Source organism: Sorex araneus, chromosome 5, assembly GCF_027595985.1.
Source record: "Sorex araneus isolate mSorAra2 chromosome 5, mSorAra2.pri, whole genome shotgun sequence".
Taxonomy (NCBI): Eukaryota; Metazoa; Chordata; class Mammalia; order Eulipotyphla; family Soricidae; genus Sorex; species Sorex araneus.
In genome coordinates this window covers 206,945,393-206,958,794 of record NC_073306.1, presented here as the reverse complement: position 1 = coordinate 206,958,794, position 13,402 = coordinate 206,945,393, and the positions used below count along the sequence as shown (strand labels likewise).

The following is a 13,402-nucleotide window of genomic DNA, read 5'->3' as shown; positions in this document are numbered from 1 at the left end:
TCAACACAAATCCTCCAATTTTTTTTTTTTTTTTTGCTTTTTGGGTCACACCCAGCGATGCTCAGGGGTTACTCCTGGCTTTGCACTCAGGAATTGCTCCTGGCAGTGCTTGGGGGACCATATGGGATGCCGGGGATCGAACCCAGGTCGGCCGCGTGCAAGGCAAACGCCCTACCTGCTGTGCTATCGCTCCGGCCCCTTGTTGTTTCAAGATGGTTTTGGGTTTTCCATGTAAATTTTAGAATCAATTTTCAGTTAAAAAAATTCTTCTAGAATTTTGACTGGAATTGCATTGAATCTGTAAATAAATTTGGGAAGGGCCCATAATTTATCTTCAATTAGTTTAGAAAAAAATGTGATTTTGTGTGTGTGTGTGTGTGTTCTACGTGTGGAAATACAAGTGATGAGCCATAGCACGGATGCTCGAATAAGATGGCAATTAATCAGTGATTCTGAGGATAAGAGTGATCTTTGTCTCGTCCTTTTTGTTTTGGGTTTCGAGGCGTACTGTGATCATAAACCGGGTTCCCTTTGTCTTTCTTCCTCCACAGGAATAATCCACGTCTCCTCGTCTGCTTCAGGAAGAAAGTGCCTGCAGTTCCTGCTCTTCCCGCCCAGTTTATGCCAGCGTGGGCCACCCCGCCAGGTCAGTTTCAGAGCTGTGTCAAAGGGCAGAGCGTGGCCGGCATGGGGGACCCTGGGTGGCCCCAGGTTCTGGCACCCGGTGTCTTCCCTCCGCGTCCCAGCACTGGGGGGCTTGCCCTGGAGACCCTGTAGAAAGGGACAAGAGCGTAGACGTCAGCAACGGGATTGTGGTCATTTCCTGCAGCACTTTTGCATGGTAGCAGGACTGCATGGCTCAAAAGAGTGGGGTTGCAACTCTCCGTGACTTTGGAGGGGCGACAGAGATCTCTGCCCACACGCCGGCAGGCCTCCTCTCCTGGAGGCACCAAGGAAGAAAGAGTCTATTGGACTATCTGCTGTCTTCATTTCAGTTCTGTCTCTGCGGCATTATTTCTTTTTATTGTAGATCCTACGTCAAGTGTTTCTGAAATATCACGCCCCCCCCCCCCAACCCGGGATAACTGGTCATGAGCATAGATTGTGGGACTCCTTTGCCAGTCCCTCTGGGTGTCTCCAGTACCAAGTACTGTCTCTGCCGAGCCCCCTTAGTTTTGCCATTGGGCTTGGCGGTGGCATGACTGGAATGCTGCTGTTTCGCAGGACAGCAATGTTTATCACGGAGAACATCAATGATGTTCTTCAGCGTTAGAGGATGACCTCTCCTACGCCCCTGTCCACTCCTCCCCCCGCCCCCGCCACACACACACAGATTAGTTTTCTATTGATTGCAAGTGACTCAGTCAAAATTAGCTGCAGGAGAAGAAGGGTGTTATCAGGCGGGGGGAGTGTCCAGCCGTGCAGGGAGCAGAGACTCAGGCCGGGCTGGGCTTCCTTTGCCCCTCCTGTCTCTGGGGCTTGGCCGGGCCACTGTCCTTCCCGGGTGACAGACGCATGGCTGACGCCTCGTGTGCTTTGCATCTGGTCATTGGCCTCCAGCTCCAGTTCCAGTATCCTGAGAACTGAGTTGCTCCTCACTCAGGTGAGAAGCTGAACCTGACCTTCGGCAGGTGAATGTACAAGTGATGCCACAGCACGGATGCTCGAATACGGTGACAGTTAATCGGTGGTTCTGAGGAGAAGGGTGATCTTCATCTCGTCTTTCATGTTTTGGACTTCGAGGCTGATCGCCATCCTTCCCCCTCCTTACCTCACCTCCCACTCCCCCCAGCTTGTGGTATCGGGTGGGCTTCTGAAACCTCACCCCGGACACTCTCTGTCCTTGCTTCGTGCCTGTTGTCGGCGTACACTTGGAGCGGTTCTCATTAAAACGCAGCTATTGATAGAGTAGTATTCCTTCCAAGGGTGTTTATCTTTTAGTTGGGATCAAGTGTTCGGGTAAAGCTTTACTTGCCAGGTGTAGGAAGAATATTAGGGATGAAACGTAGCATTTTCAGGTTCAGGAGGAAAACGAAATGGAAAACCACGTTGGTGTGATGAGGGGAGCGCAGATAGATGAGCAGAGATTGAGTACACTAGATCCACTGCCGTTGGCTTTTGTTTCTTCTCAGCGCTGGTGAATACACCCGCAGCGTCACCCATGTGGGACATACTCTGTGCCACCAGGTTCCCTTCCGGCCTTCTGACCGCGGGGGAAGATGCCGGAGAGGACAGGGCCGTCTAGTTTAGTCTCAGCTCCGCAACGGGGTGTGCCTCTAGAGAAAGCCCTGGGTCTCTGTCCACTCGGGTCCTTCAAATGCTGACCCCTTGACAGTGTACGATTTCTAATTTCTACACACAAGCTTGTTTAAAACAATGGAATGGCTGGGCTGGAAGGGTAGTACCAAGATCAAGGCATTTGCAGGCCAGCACTGCGTGTGGCCCTGTGACACTGCCGGGTATGGCTCCACGGAGCCTCCCAGCCCCCAAACAGAATCCCTGGGAAAATGGAATGATAATCATACTACCCCTCAGAGAGGGTCGGTGTGAGGAATTAATATTTGTTAAATGCTCAAAGCTGCATCCTCTGCACGGAAAGCGGGTTTCGACATCACTCAGATTGGATGACCGTCAGAGCCTCAGCCACCCCCAAAGAAAGAAAGATGTGTGAGCTAAGATTTTTTTTTTTTCTTTTTGGGTCACACCCGGCGATGCACAGAGGTTACTCCTGGCTCTGCACTGAGGAATTACTCCTGGCGGTGCTCAGGGGACCATATGGGATGATTGGAATCGAACCCGGGTCGGCCGCGTGCAAGGCAAACGCCCTACCCGCTGTGCTATCGCTCCAGCCCTGAGCTAAGATTTCTGATAAGAGCACATACCTGTTTTTGCCAGAATAAAGGCTTGAAACTTGGGTCTGCTACTTGAGACCCTGCAAGGCGAACACATTGTCTCCGATCAGTCAGCGTTGTCGTGAGCTCAGTTGTATGGATCAGCGTTCGGTGGCTGTGTGTATTTATGATGCTGCTGTAACAAGTGAGCCCGCACTGGGTGACTTAAAACAACAAAGATATGTTAGTTCACAGGCTGGAAAGTTGAGTTCACAGGCTGAAGGCCGGAGTGCTTGTTCCCAGTTGTGTGAGGAGCAGAGGCCATTCCAGGCCTCTTTATCTCTTTCACTTCCTCCTCCCTCGGGGCCTGTTTGTCTCTGTCCAAAATTTATTATTATTATTTTTTTAAAGATACTGGTCAGACCGGATTAGTTACCCAACCCCGTGAACTCAGTTTCACTTGTAAAGTTCATTTTAAAATGACCTCTCTAAAGATTCATGCTTCAAAGAAATGCACATTCTCAGGTATGGCCAATTAAGACTCGAACATTCGAGGGGCTGCAGAGATAGTTCAGTGGCTAGGGCTCTTGCTTGCCGGGGTCTGATCCCCCGCACCACGTACGGTTCCTTGAGCGTGGCCAGGAGTGATCCCTGAGCACAGCCAGGTGTGGCCTCCAAACCAGAAACAAACAAAAGTCTTCACCGCTTGACCAGTGAGTGGGACACAGTGTACTCCACCCTCCCGCACGGAGCAACTCCAAATGGAACACAGTCACAATTTCATCTGCCTCCTGCCTCCAGCCTCCAGCTCACTTCTGGTGGGTTCGCTGCATTGCTCATTCCTCACTGGCACTGAGGGGCCCAGCAGGGCCCTGTTGGGTCGTGTTGGCTCCTTGTATAGTATTAGAAAATCACCATTGAGGGGCTGGAGCGATAGCACAGCGGGGAGGGTGTTTGCCTTGCACACGGCCAACCCAGGTTCGAATCCCAGCATCCCATATGGTCCCCTGAGCACCGCCAGGAGTAATTCCTGAGTGCAGAGCCAGGAGTAACCCCTGTGCATTGCCGGGTGGGACCCAAAAAAGAAAAAAAAAAAATCACCGTTGAGGTCACTGCTGCTCTACTGTTGTGTTACTAGGATATTATCTTGGTGGCATACCTCAGTCTTTTTTACCTTGTGAGTCTTTTTGTTGTTGTTGTTTAGAACTGGAATTCTGTCAGTCTTTTTCCTGTTATGGAAATGATCTTCATACAGAAAGTAAAAATACGCTAGGCAAAGACCTAAGAATGATTTTAGTATCACTTCCCAGGCGCAGCCCAGGTTCTGCAGCGTCGTGCTGTTGCTGCTTGCTCCTCCGAGGTAGCACCGTTTTTAAACATCTCCTTTTACTTGCTCGTTTGTGAAGTGGTTTTATTCATATATTTAGTAGAAGCATGATGGAAAGGATGTGAGGTCAGGCTTGAAAAATGCTTACCAGTGACCTACCAGGTAGTGAATAAAGATTCATTTGCCATTTGTTGTTCTAGACACCAGCCTGAGGACTTTCCTACTTATTCATTTTTGAAGCGTAAGACTATGATCTGAGTGATGTCCTGTTACAGACCATGGTGTTTATTTGCTTGATTTTTTTTTTTTTGACTAGTCGATGAATAGTCAAGGGATATGATGAATTTGGAGTTATCCCCTAAATTAATTGACTTAGGGGGTGAAAGGGACAGAGGAAATTAGTGTTCCTTTCTTGCTGTGGGTTTGAGGACATAGTTGACAATTGTGACATACCGTCTTTAAGAATTAAGTGCAGGGGGCTGGAGCGATAGCACAGCGGGTGGGGCGTTTGCCTTGCATGTGGCTGACCCGGGTTCGAATCCCAGCATCCCATATGGTCCCCTGAGCACCGCCAGGGGTGATTCCTGAGTGCAGAGCCAGGAGTAACCCCTGTGCATCGCCAGGTGTGACCCAAAAAGCAAAAAAAAAAAAAAAATTAAAAAAAAAAAGAATTAAGTGCAGTAGGATGTCTGTTGGTCCTGGGTTTTCTTGGTAGCTTTCAGCACCAGCCAGTCTCTCCTGGGTTGGGTTTGGCTTTGACCTGCGGATCCTGGAGGGCAGTAGGAGGAGCCGCTTGTCCTCACGGTCTGTCCAGGCTCAGCCTCGTGCTCCTGCTCCCTTGCAGCTCAGTTGGAGGAACACGTCAACCAAGTGTGTTTTCAGGCATATTAATCTGCTAGAAAGACAACAGTGGTCCCTGACTTCTCCGAGAAGAAGATCCCTGCCTAAATTGAGGGGCTACAGAGTGGGGCACTCACTTGGGAACCCTGGACTAGGCTCTGGACTTAGTGAGCACTGTGTGTGTGTGTGTGTGTGTGTGTGTGTGTGTGTGTGTGCGCGCGCGCGCCTTGTGAAAATGAAGAAGACCCCTCTCTCCTGGACCTTGCACCGTGAAACTGTTTTGCAGCAGAAAGAGGAAATTGGGGGAGGGTTATCTAACACAGAAGCTCTTTAGCTGTTTTATTGTGTTCGTTGCATGGAGTGGAGAGGACTTCCAGGTAACCTACCCTGGAATCATTTTTTGAAGGAAGAAGGAGTGCTAGTTGTAGGATGACATTGCTTTGTCCTTTCCCCACCTTGCCACAGGAGCTTAGGTTTATCCAGGTCACACCCATCAAGGTGCTCCCGAGTCACTCCCATTCCTTTCTTTATCTGTAACTACTTCTCTATGCTCTCTTCCCCAAACAGTTTATCAGCTTTTCCCCCTAATCAGACTGTTAATTTGTAAGGTCAGATCTTTCTAGGACACTGAACTTATAAGTTAATATTGCCTTTCTCCTTTCCTTATGTCTTTTGAATAGTTTACTTTAAAGCAATGTCCTTTTTGTATAGATACAAGAAGACAATATTATGCTTTTGTAACTTGGGATTTAATTGACCTTGAATATTATTCATTCCCGGGAATCTGCTTTCTCGACTTAAGCCTCAGTTGCCCTCAATTCCTAGCACTTCAAAAGCAGGGTTCCGACGAGGGACGGGACAGACCCAGGGCAAGTGGTGAGTTATGTGCTACCCTGGCATCGAGATGGGTCTGGCCAAAGTGCCTAATTCTTAAGTATAAGTTTAGAGCTTGATCATGGACAAATGCTGTCATGATCCAAAAGTAACGATGAGACTAGGACCCTGCTAGGGATAGGAAAGACTGATCTGGCCTGAGCACTGTAGTCTGAGATCGAGATGGCCCCTGGAGAGCAATTCTATAAGCTTTAATGCATTTCTTATTGTGTCCATACAAAATGATTAATATTATGAATACTTATATGTTTGCTGGATGAGGAGAGGAGAAACATGCTCATGGGACTTCGCCCTTGGGTGGGTGTCCTGCTGAAGAAGAATCTGTCCTAGGAGAAGCATCTCCTGAGGGAAAGAACTTTAACCCTATTGATGGTGACCACACCTATGTGTAAGCCCCAACTCCTCGTGCTGGGGGATTTAACTGGGCTGTAAGAGTGGGTTGGGGGGAGAGATGAGAGCCAGGAGAGAAGCAGAGAGAGAGACAGGAGTGGATGGAATAAACGGCAACTGATCAGTCAACCGGCTTAGCCTTCATTTCCTCATCTGTCTGCCCCATGACCCCAGCGGCCACTTGGGCTGGGCCCAGGCTCGACCTCCCCCCCCCAAACTCGGGGAGGGGGGTGGGGGTGGGCGGGGGCAGCCGACAGAGAGAGCTGCCGCTGGGACTTTCCTCCGTCACCCACCCCCTGCCGGATGTTTTTTACAGCTGTTTTGTTTTACGGATGTTTTGTTTTGTTTCATTTTTACGGAATAAAGGGTTTTTATGAGTCTATGCATTGAAGTAATGTATGAATTGAAAAATTCATTTCCAAATGTTTAGAGAAGGATGTACAGTTTATGTTAAGATTTTGCTTGCATTTTTTTTCGTGTGTTTGTTGGTAATCTGGTTATTTTCCGGGGTTTGCTGCGGCACATCTTCAAGCTCACTGATTTTGTCTTCAGTTGTTGTTACTCTACTCCTGAGGGCAGTCACCCAGTGAGGTTTCCATGTCATCTACCGAATTCTTTGTTAATGACACTTCTGTTTGTACTTTTCTTATTTCTGCTCTCATTTCCTCCTGCATTTTACTGGCTGCCATTCCATGGTTCCTCATACATCCTCCTGTATTCTATCGGATGTCCATTCTGCTGTTTGTTTTAGCATCCTCGCCATCTCGTCTCTGAGTTCTTTATCAGAGAGATGATGTGTGTGGGGGTTTCTTGTGGAGGCTTCGGGGTTCCTCATTCACGGCCCGTGGGTAGGGCTCTGCTGTTTCCTCATGATGACAGTGGCAGGCTGGAGGTGGATCCTTCTCAAACACCATCAGTGCCGTGTCCCCCCCTCACTGCCAGGGAGGGTTCTGGGGGAACTCAGTGGGGGTGGTTTTTTCTTTCCCCTTCCAGGAAATTCCCTTCCTCTGTGGTGCTCCTGTGTGGTTTGTATTGGGCCTCGGGTGCTATTTCAGGGAGTGTGTTGTTTGGCCTGAACTTACCCTTACTTTTAGATTGGGTTTTTTTGTTTTGTTTTCTTTTGTTTTATTTTTATTTAACAAGCACTCAATTTATTTGTATGATTTAAAAAACAAATACAAAAAAGGAAGCTCAAAGTAAGTCTCTTTACTCTCTTTGTATGAAAACTGACCAAAACACTTACAACTCCACATGTTTGTCATTCTTTTTAGCTCTTTTCCCTGAAATAATTGCTACAAAAATAAAAATTTTGATGTATGTGTAGCTAATGACAGTCAGGTAGTTAAATCCTGCATCTTCACTTAGTTTTGTGCTATGCTTCTCTAGGACCTATTCGTAAAAATCAGAGACCCAGGGCTTTTTCTCCTTTTATTGTTTTAAATTTTTTATTAGTGAATCACTGAGGTACAGTTACAAACTTATGAACTTTCATGTTTGCATTTCAGTCCTACAGTGATCGTTTACCCATCCCTCCACCAGTGCCCATTCTCCTCCACCAATGATCCCAGTATCCCTCCCACCACGCCCATCCCATCCTCCACCACCCCACCCTGCCTCTGCGGCAGGGCATTCCTTTTTATTCTCTCTCCTTTTGGGTGTTGTAGTTTGCAATAGAGGTATTGAGTGGCCATCATGTTCGGTCTATAGTCTACTTTCAACCCAAGTGGGTCCTCAGGTTGGGTTTGTTCTGATTCTTGCACTCACCGTTATTTTTGTCAGTTTTGGGGGGGTGTGTTGATTTGGAGTGGGAGCTAATGACTCTTGGCCTAATGTGGTTAGGGTAGCCGGGCTGCCCTGGTGAGAGTCGGAGTAAGAGGCCACATGAGTGGAATATGGAAGGGAAGAGTCACTGGCGTCAGGGAAGGGGCACATGTTGGCAGAGTGCCATTGCCAGTGTCAGGACTTCTAAGAGTGCAGGAGATTTCCCTGCAGGGACCTGCTCAGTGCCAGCCACACCCACCGGCCCACCGCTGGTCGGCCTTGTTCATAGAACACGGTTGGAGCTCCGGACACTCTTTCTGCTCTTGCTCGCCAACCTGTGTATTTTCCTAAGAGACGAAATGTCTGTTCAAATCTTCTGTCTTTTTGTGATATTTTGTTTTGCTGAGTTTTATGCGTTCTTTCATATTTTGGACAAAAGAACCCTTGCATTATGTATGATGCTCAGATAAGTTCTCCTCTTCCTTGCCTTTTCAGTGTGTCGCAATTCCATTTGTTGATTTTTTTTTTTTGCTTTTGAATTCTTGAGTCATTGGAATTAAATCCCCAAGGGTATCTCTGTAGTGGATGGCCACAGTTGTTTTCTTCTGTGTGTTTAATGGCTTCGGGGCTTTTTTTCAGAGTCTTTAATGCCTTTTGTGTGTAATGTTAAGTTGTGATCTCCATTCTTTATTTCTTTCCTTCTCTATCTATTCGGCAAGGGGCTTCCAGGACCCTAGCAGCGGCTGTCAAAGAGGCTTTCTGCTCTCCATTGTATGTCCTTGGCTCTTTTGTCCTAATTGTCTGCGTATGTCTGGGTTTGCTTCTTGACTCACAGTTCTGTTCCACTGGTTTGTGTGTTTTTTGTTCTACCCTCATATTGCTTCGATTATTGCTTTGTAGTGCAGGGAAATCAGGGAACAAGATGCCTCTAAATTTCCTCCGACCCCACCCTCCAGGATCGCTGTGGTGGTTTGGGATCTTTTCAGTTCAGTTTACAGGTTAGAATTATTTGTATTATTTCCTTGGAAAAAATGCCACTGGGATTGTACTGAGTCTGTAAATTGCTATAGAAGTTTTTTTCCTACCAGTTCATGAATGCAGGCCGTCTTTTCATTTCTGTTTCCTCCATTCCTTTTGACAGTATCTTAGATTTTTCAGCAGACAGGTCTCGTCTCTCTCTGCCCTTGCTTTCTCCTTTTATTTACTAGCATATATTTTGTCCTTAGATATTTTAAAGGTGTTTTGTGTGCTTGTTTTATCTTTTTTTCCAGCATCAACTGGTGCTTTGCTATATCCGAGTGTGCACTCAGGAATAAGGGCTTTTTCTGGGATTGCTGGTCATAGGAAAGCGTATAGAAAGTTTTATCTGATAGTAAGTAATTCTTTATGTGTTTGTGGATGAGGGGTTGGGGTGGGGGGCGGGTAACATACTTGGCAGTGCTCAGGGCTTACTTTAGCTCTGTGCTCAGCTCAGGGTCACTCCTGGTGGTGTTTGGTGGGCCAGACGATGCACTGCTGGGGTAAAGCTAAGCTGACCAGGCAAGGCAAACCCCCTATCACTATAGTATTTCTCTGGTCCCAGATCATCCTTTTGGAAAAGAGCACCTAGCATACTCTTGAAAATGCTCTGTTATAGAGATTATTTACTAGAATGAATGAACATTTAATGTTTCCTAGGGTTTTGCACGTTAACATCATTTACTCTTCACAATAATGCCTTAAGATTGATTCTGTTCTTATTTCATACTATTAGAGAAAGCACTTCCCAAGGTCACGGGATAGGGAAGTGGCAGGATTCAAATCTAGGCTCTTAGGCACTTAATTGTGCTATTTCCTGCACATATACGTGGAGAGGGACATCTCTTGCATCTTACTACACTCAAACTCATATTTGAGGACGCCTAAGAATGCTCAGTGTATTAACTTTAGGCTTCCGTTTAGCATGCTATTCAGGGAGAATCCTGATTTGCAATTAAATTCCAGGGTTTGGTGAGTTCTAATCATATTTCTTTTGGTATTTAATATGCTAATTTAGCTCATTGTTTCCTTTGGAAATTCTAGATAGATGTGTATGTTTACTGTTTCAAAAAGCATTTTATTGTGAGCACAGATATATCATGGACGCAGGAGTCAAGCACACGTGCCCAGAGGACTGTGTTAGGGGCTTTCTTTCTCCATCTCTGTTCTGCAGCTGCTTGTCCTCTTGCTTCTCTCTTCTGTTTGCTGCCCAGCGAGCAGTGGTCAGTCCCGGGTGGGTGTGGAGTTCGACTCGTTCACCCACCTTGGCCAGTGCACTTGATTATATTTTAAATTTACTCCAGCTAGGAGAACTAATCCATTTACGTCACATTAGGAAGGTTGTCCGGTGCTGTCCAGTGGCCTGTCAGTTAAAGGCCTCGGCGAGTGGGGAAACGGCCACTTCTCCCAACCATGCCTTTAGGTAGGAAGGAAATAATAAGCACGTTCTGTTACTGAAGCAAACGATTATGACTGGAGCAACTGGGAGATTTTGTGATACATTCCAAGATTATTGATTTGAGTTAGCTCTTTGCTTTTGTTCTTTGTGGCTATAGGGATTTTATAATCCTTGGTTTCCAGATTTTAGTTTAGGGATTCTGGAAATGGAGAATTTCACATTTTTTTTTTAAATTTATATTATTGAATCACCATGTGGAAAGTTACAAAGTTCTCAGGCTTATGTCTCAGTTATACAATGCTCAAACACCCGTCCCTTCACCAGTGCCCATATTCCACCACCAATTAAAAAAAAAAAGTATACATCCCACCCCTCACCCCCTAAGCCCCCCCTCTGCGTAACTGATAAATTTCACTTCCTTTTCTCTTTACCTTGATTACATTCCATATTTCGACACAAAACTCACTATTGTTGTTGGAGTTTCAACACAGACTCACTATTTTTGTTGGGATTTATCCCCCAAGAATACAACCCTATTGACAAGGAAATATTTGATAATTAGTTTTCCACTGATGAGAATGAAGAGATAAAAAGTCGCGCGAGCTCCATGCTGCTCCAGGAAGGGAAATGATTCAATTTCCAACTTAAATTTCCCTGGACTTAATTACTAAAATGCAGAATTTCACATTTTAAGTGAAATGTAACAGGGGGAAATGGTCTTTGAACTGAGTGAATAAGTTTTTTTCAATCATTTTCTAGTTATGTTTGAAGAAGTGAGAGTTATTAAAATATTTCAAGTGTTCAGTGTACACTCCAGCAAAAGTGTGTGTTGCCATTGGGCTCTGTCTCACTTTGCCTTTTGGTTTCCTAGCAGCCCCTCCCTTTGCCGGCTCTGTATGAGAGCTGGGTCTGAGATTACGTGAGGCGAGGCCCCTAAGAATTAAAAACAGAAGTACACCGAAGTCTTGTTGGTTTTGTTTTCATTTGGGGGCCACACTCAGCAGTGCTCAGGGCTAACTCCTGGCTCTGTGCTCCAGGATCTGCTCCTGGCGGGGCTCAGGTGACCTTATGAAAATTCTGGGGATTGAACCCCAGTTGGCAGCATGCAAAAGGCAAGTCCCCTACCCGCTGGACTCTCCAGGCCTGGTGCCAAATATTTGACAGAGAAAGGAAAGACATCTTTGAGATTGATTAAATGTAAATAATTCATAGGACTTACAAAAATAGGATTTGCTCCTTTGCCTTGGTATAAGATACTCTGGTGAAGACTGCAATAGCTTTTTAAGGGAAGATTTCTGCAGTAAAATCACATGTTTTCATCCTTGGTGGTATGAGAGAGATTATGGGTTTTTTAAATTTCAAGTATTGATGTAAAATGCATTAATTTTCAAGGAAAAAAGAAAGAAGGCCATAGTTTTATGTGTCTTTCTACTTTTAACCGAACTATAGTGTTGGATCATTTGAAGATTTAGCTATTAATTTGTAAATTATTGGGAAGTCTCTGATTTCCTGCTCTTCTGAAATTTTATAAATCTGAAATCAAGCAGAAAGTGCTCCATAAATTAATCTTGTCCCTTCTCAATCTAACCCTGCATTTTTGAGGGTTTAAAACGTACAGCAGACATGCCCAGGCTCCCAGTTATAAATAAGCACAGCGCGGTAACTGCACTTAGTAATCCTGCGCTGCATGTTTGAGGGTTGCTAAGAGAGTCGATCTCGCAAGTCCCCATCACAGGATCCCCTAGGAATAAGGCAGTCACCGGGAACACCTGCCGTGAGCACATGATCGTAGGACTCGCTCTCCTCGGGGGAGGGGGGTGGCGTGTGCCGAGCACGAGTTGCACCTCTGCTGGGAGAGTCTGACATCCTGGCACACTGCAGTGAGACGTGTGCAAGCATCGCAGACGGATGATGTGTGCACTGCAACGGAAAAGCTGTGTGAGTGCTGGAGCCAGAAAGTGGGAACCCTGATGGGCACCATGCGTGGACCAGCCCGTGGCCAGCATTGGGCTGCAGCTGAAGAGCAGGACCTCGAGCCCACACTTGTCCCAGCATTGCACTGACGGGAGTGCACACCTCGGTGAGCTCCACGTGAGTGCGCAAGCACCGCCTGGTGTGAGGTGTGACTCTCGGCCATCACGGCAGTGTCATCGGCAATGAGAAAGGGAACGAGGGGGGGGGATGGCCAACTGAGCAAGACAGTGTTCTGAAGGGGCCCAGAAAGAGCCCTGGGTTTAAGGCTGCATGCACTGCATGCATATGGTCCTTGCATGCATATCGTCCCCCAGACACTGCAAGGAGTGATCTCTGAGCACAAAGCTGGGAGTAAGCTCTGTGCACCAAAAAAACACACAAAAAAACGCAAAAAAACAAAAAACCACAAAGGAACAGCAAAGAGGGGCCAGAGTGATTGCATAGCAGGTAGGATACTTGCGTCGCATGCGACCATCCCAGGGTCAATCCTGGCATCTGGAATGGGTCCTCTGAATGTAGCCAGGAATGGTCCTTGAACACAGAGCCAGGAGTAAGCCCTGAGCACTGCCAGGTATGGTCCAAATCCCAGGAAAAAGACCCTGAAAATTATTTTTTTTTAAAAAGGCCTTATCACAACAATTAATGTAATATTATGGTAAATATACTAATCAGATATACTGTGATCATTTGGGACTGTACAAAGCATTAAATCTTATTTCACATACTTGAAAATGATATTTTTTCCAATAAGAGTTGAGGGCTTCATTAATGTCATACATGAAATTTGAGACTAGCCTGTGTTGCCTTATTAAGATATTTCACCCATAACAGCACAGATTTTTATGCCTTTTTTTTTTCTGTAAAAAAAGTGAGCTGTAGCTATTATGTGTTGTATGTGCGTGTGTACCTGTATGGTCATCACAGACATACAGGTGCAAGGTTACGTGTTGGTGACGGTGGTGACATGAG

General features: G+C 46.3%; 1 protein-coding gene across 1 annotated transcript in view; it reads left to right on the top strand.

The window, feature by feature from the left end:
- Positions 1-13,402, top strand: part of WDFY3 (WD repeat and FYVE domain containing 3) — a 284,440-nt gene that overhangs the window by 35,325 nt on the left and 235,713 nt on the right. Inside the window, 1 exon segment of the mRNA XM_055139598.1 lies at positions 552-646. The gene's annotated coding sequence lies outside the window, so the exon portion shown is untranslated.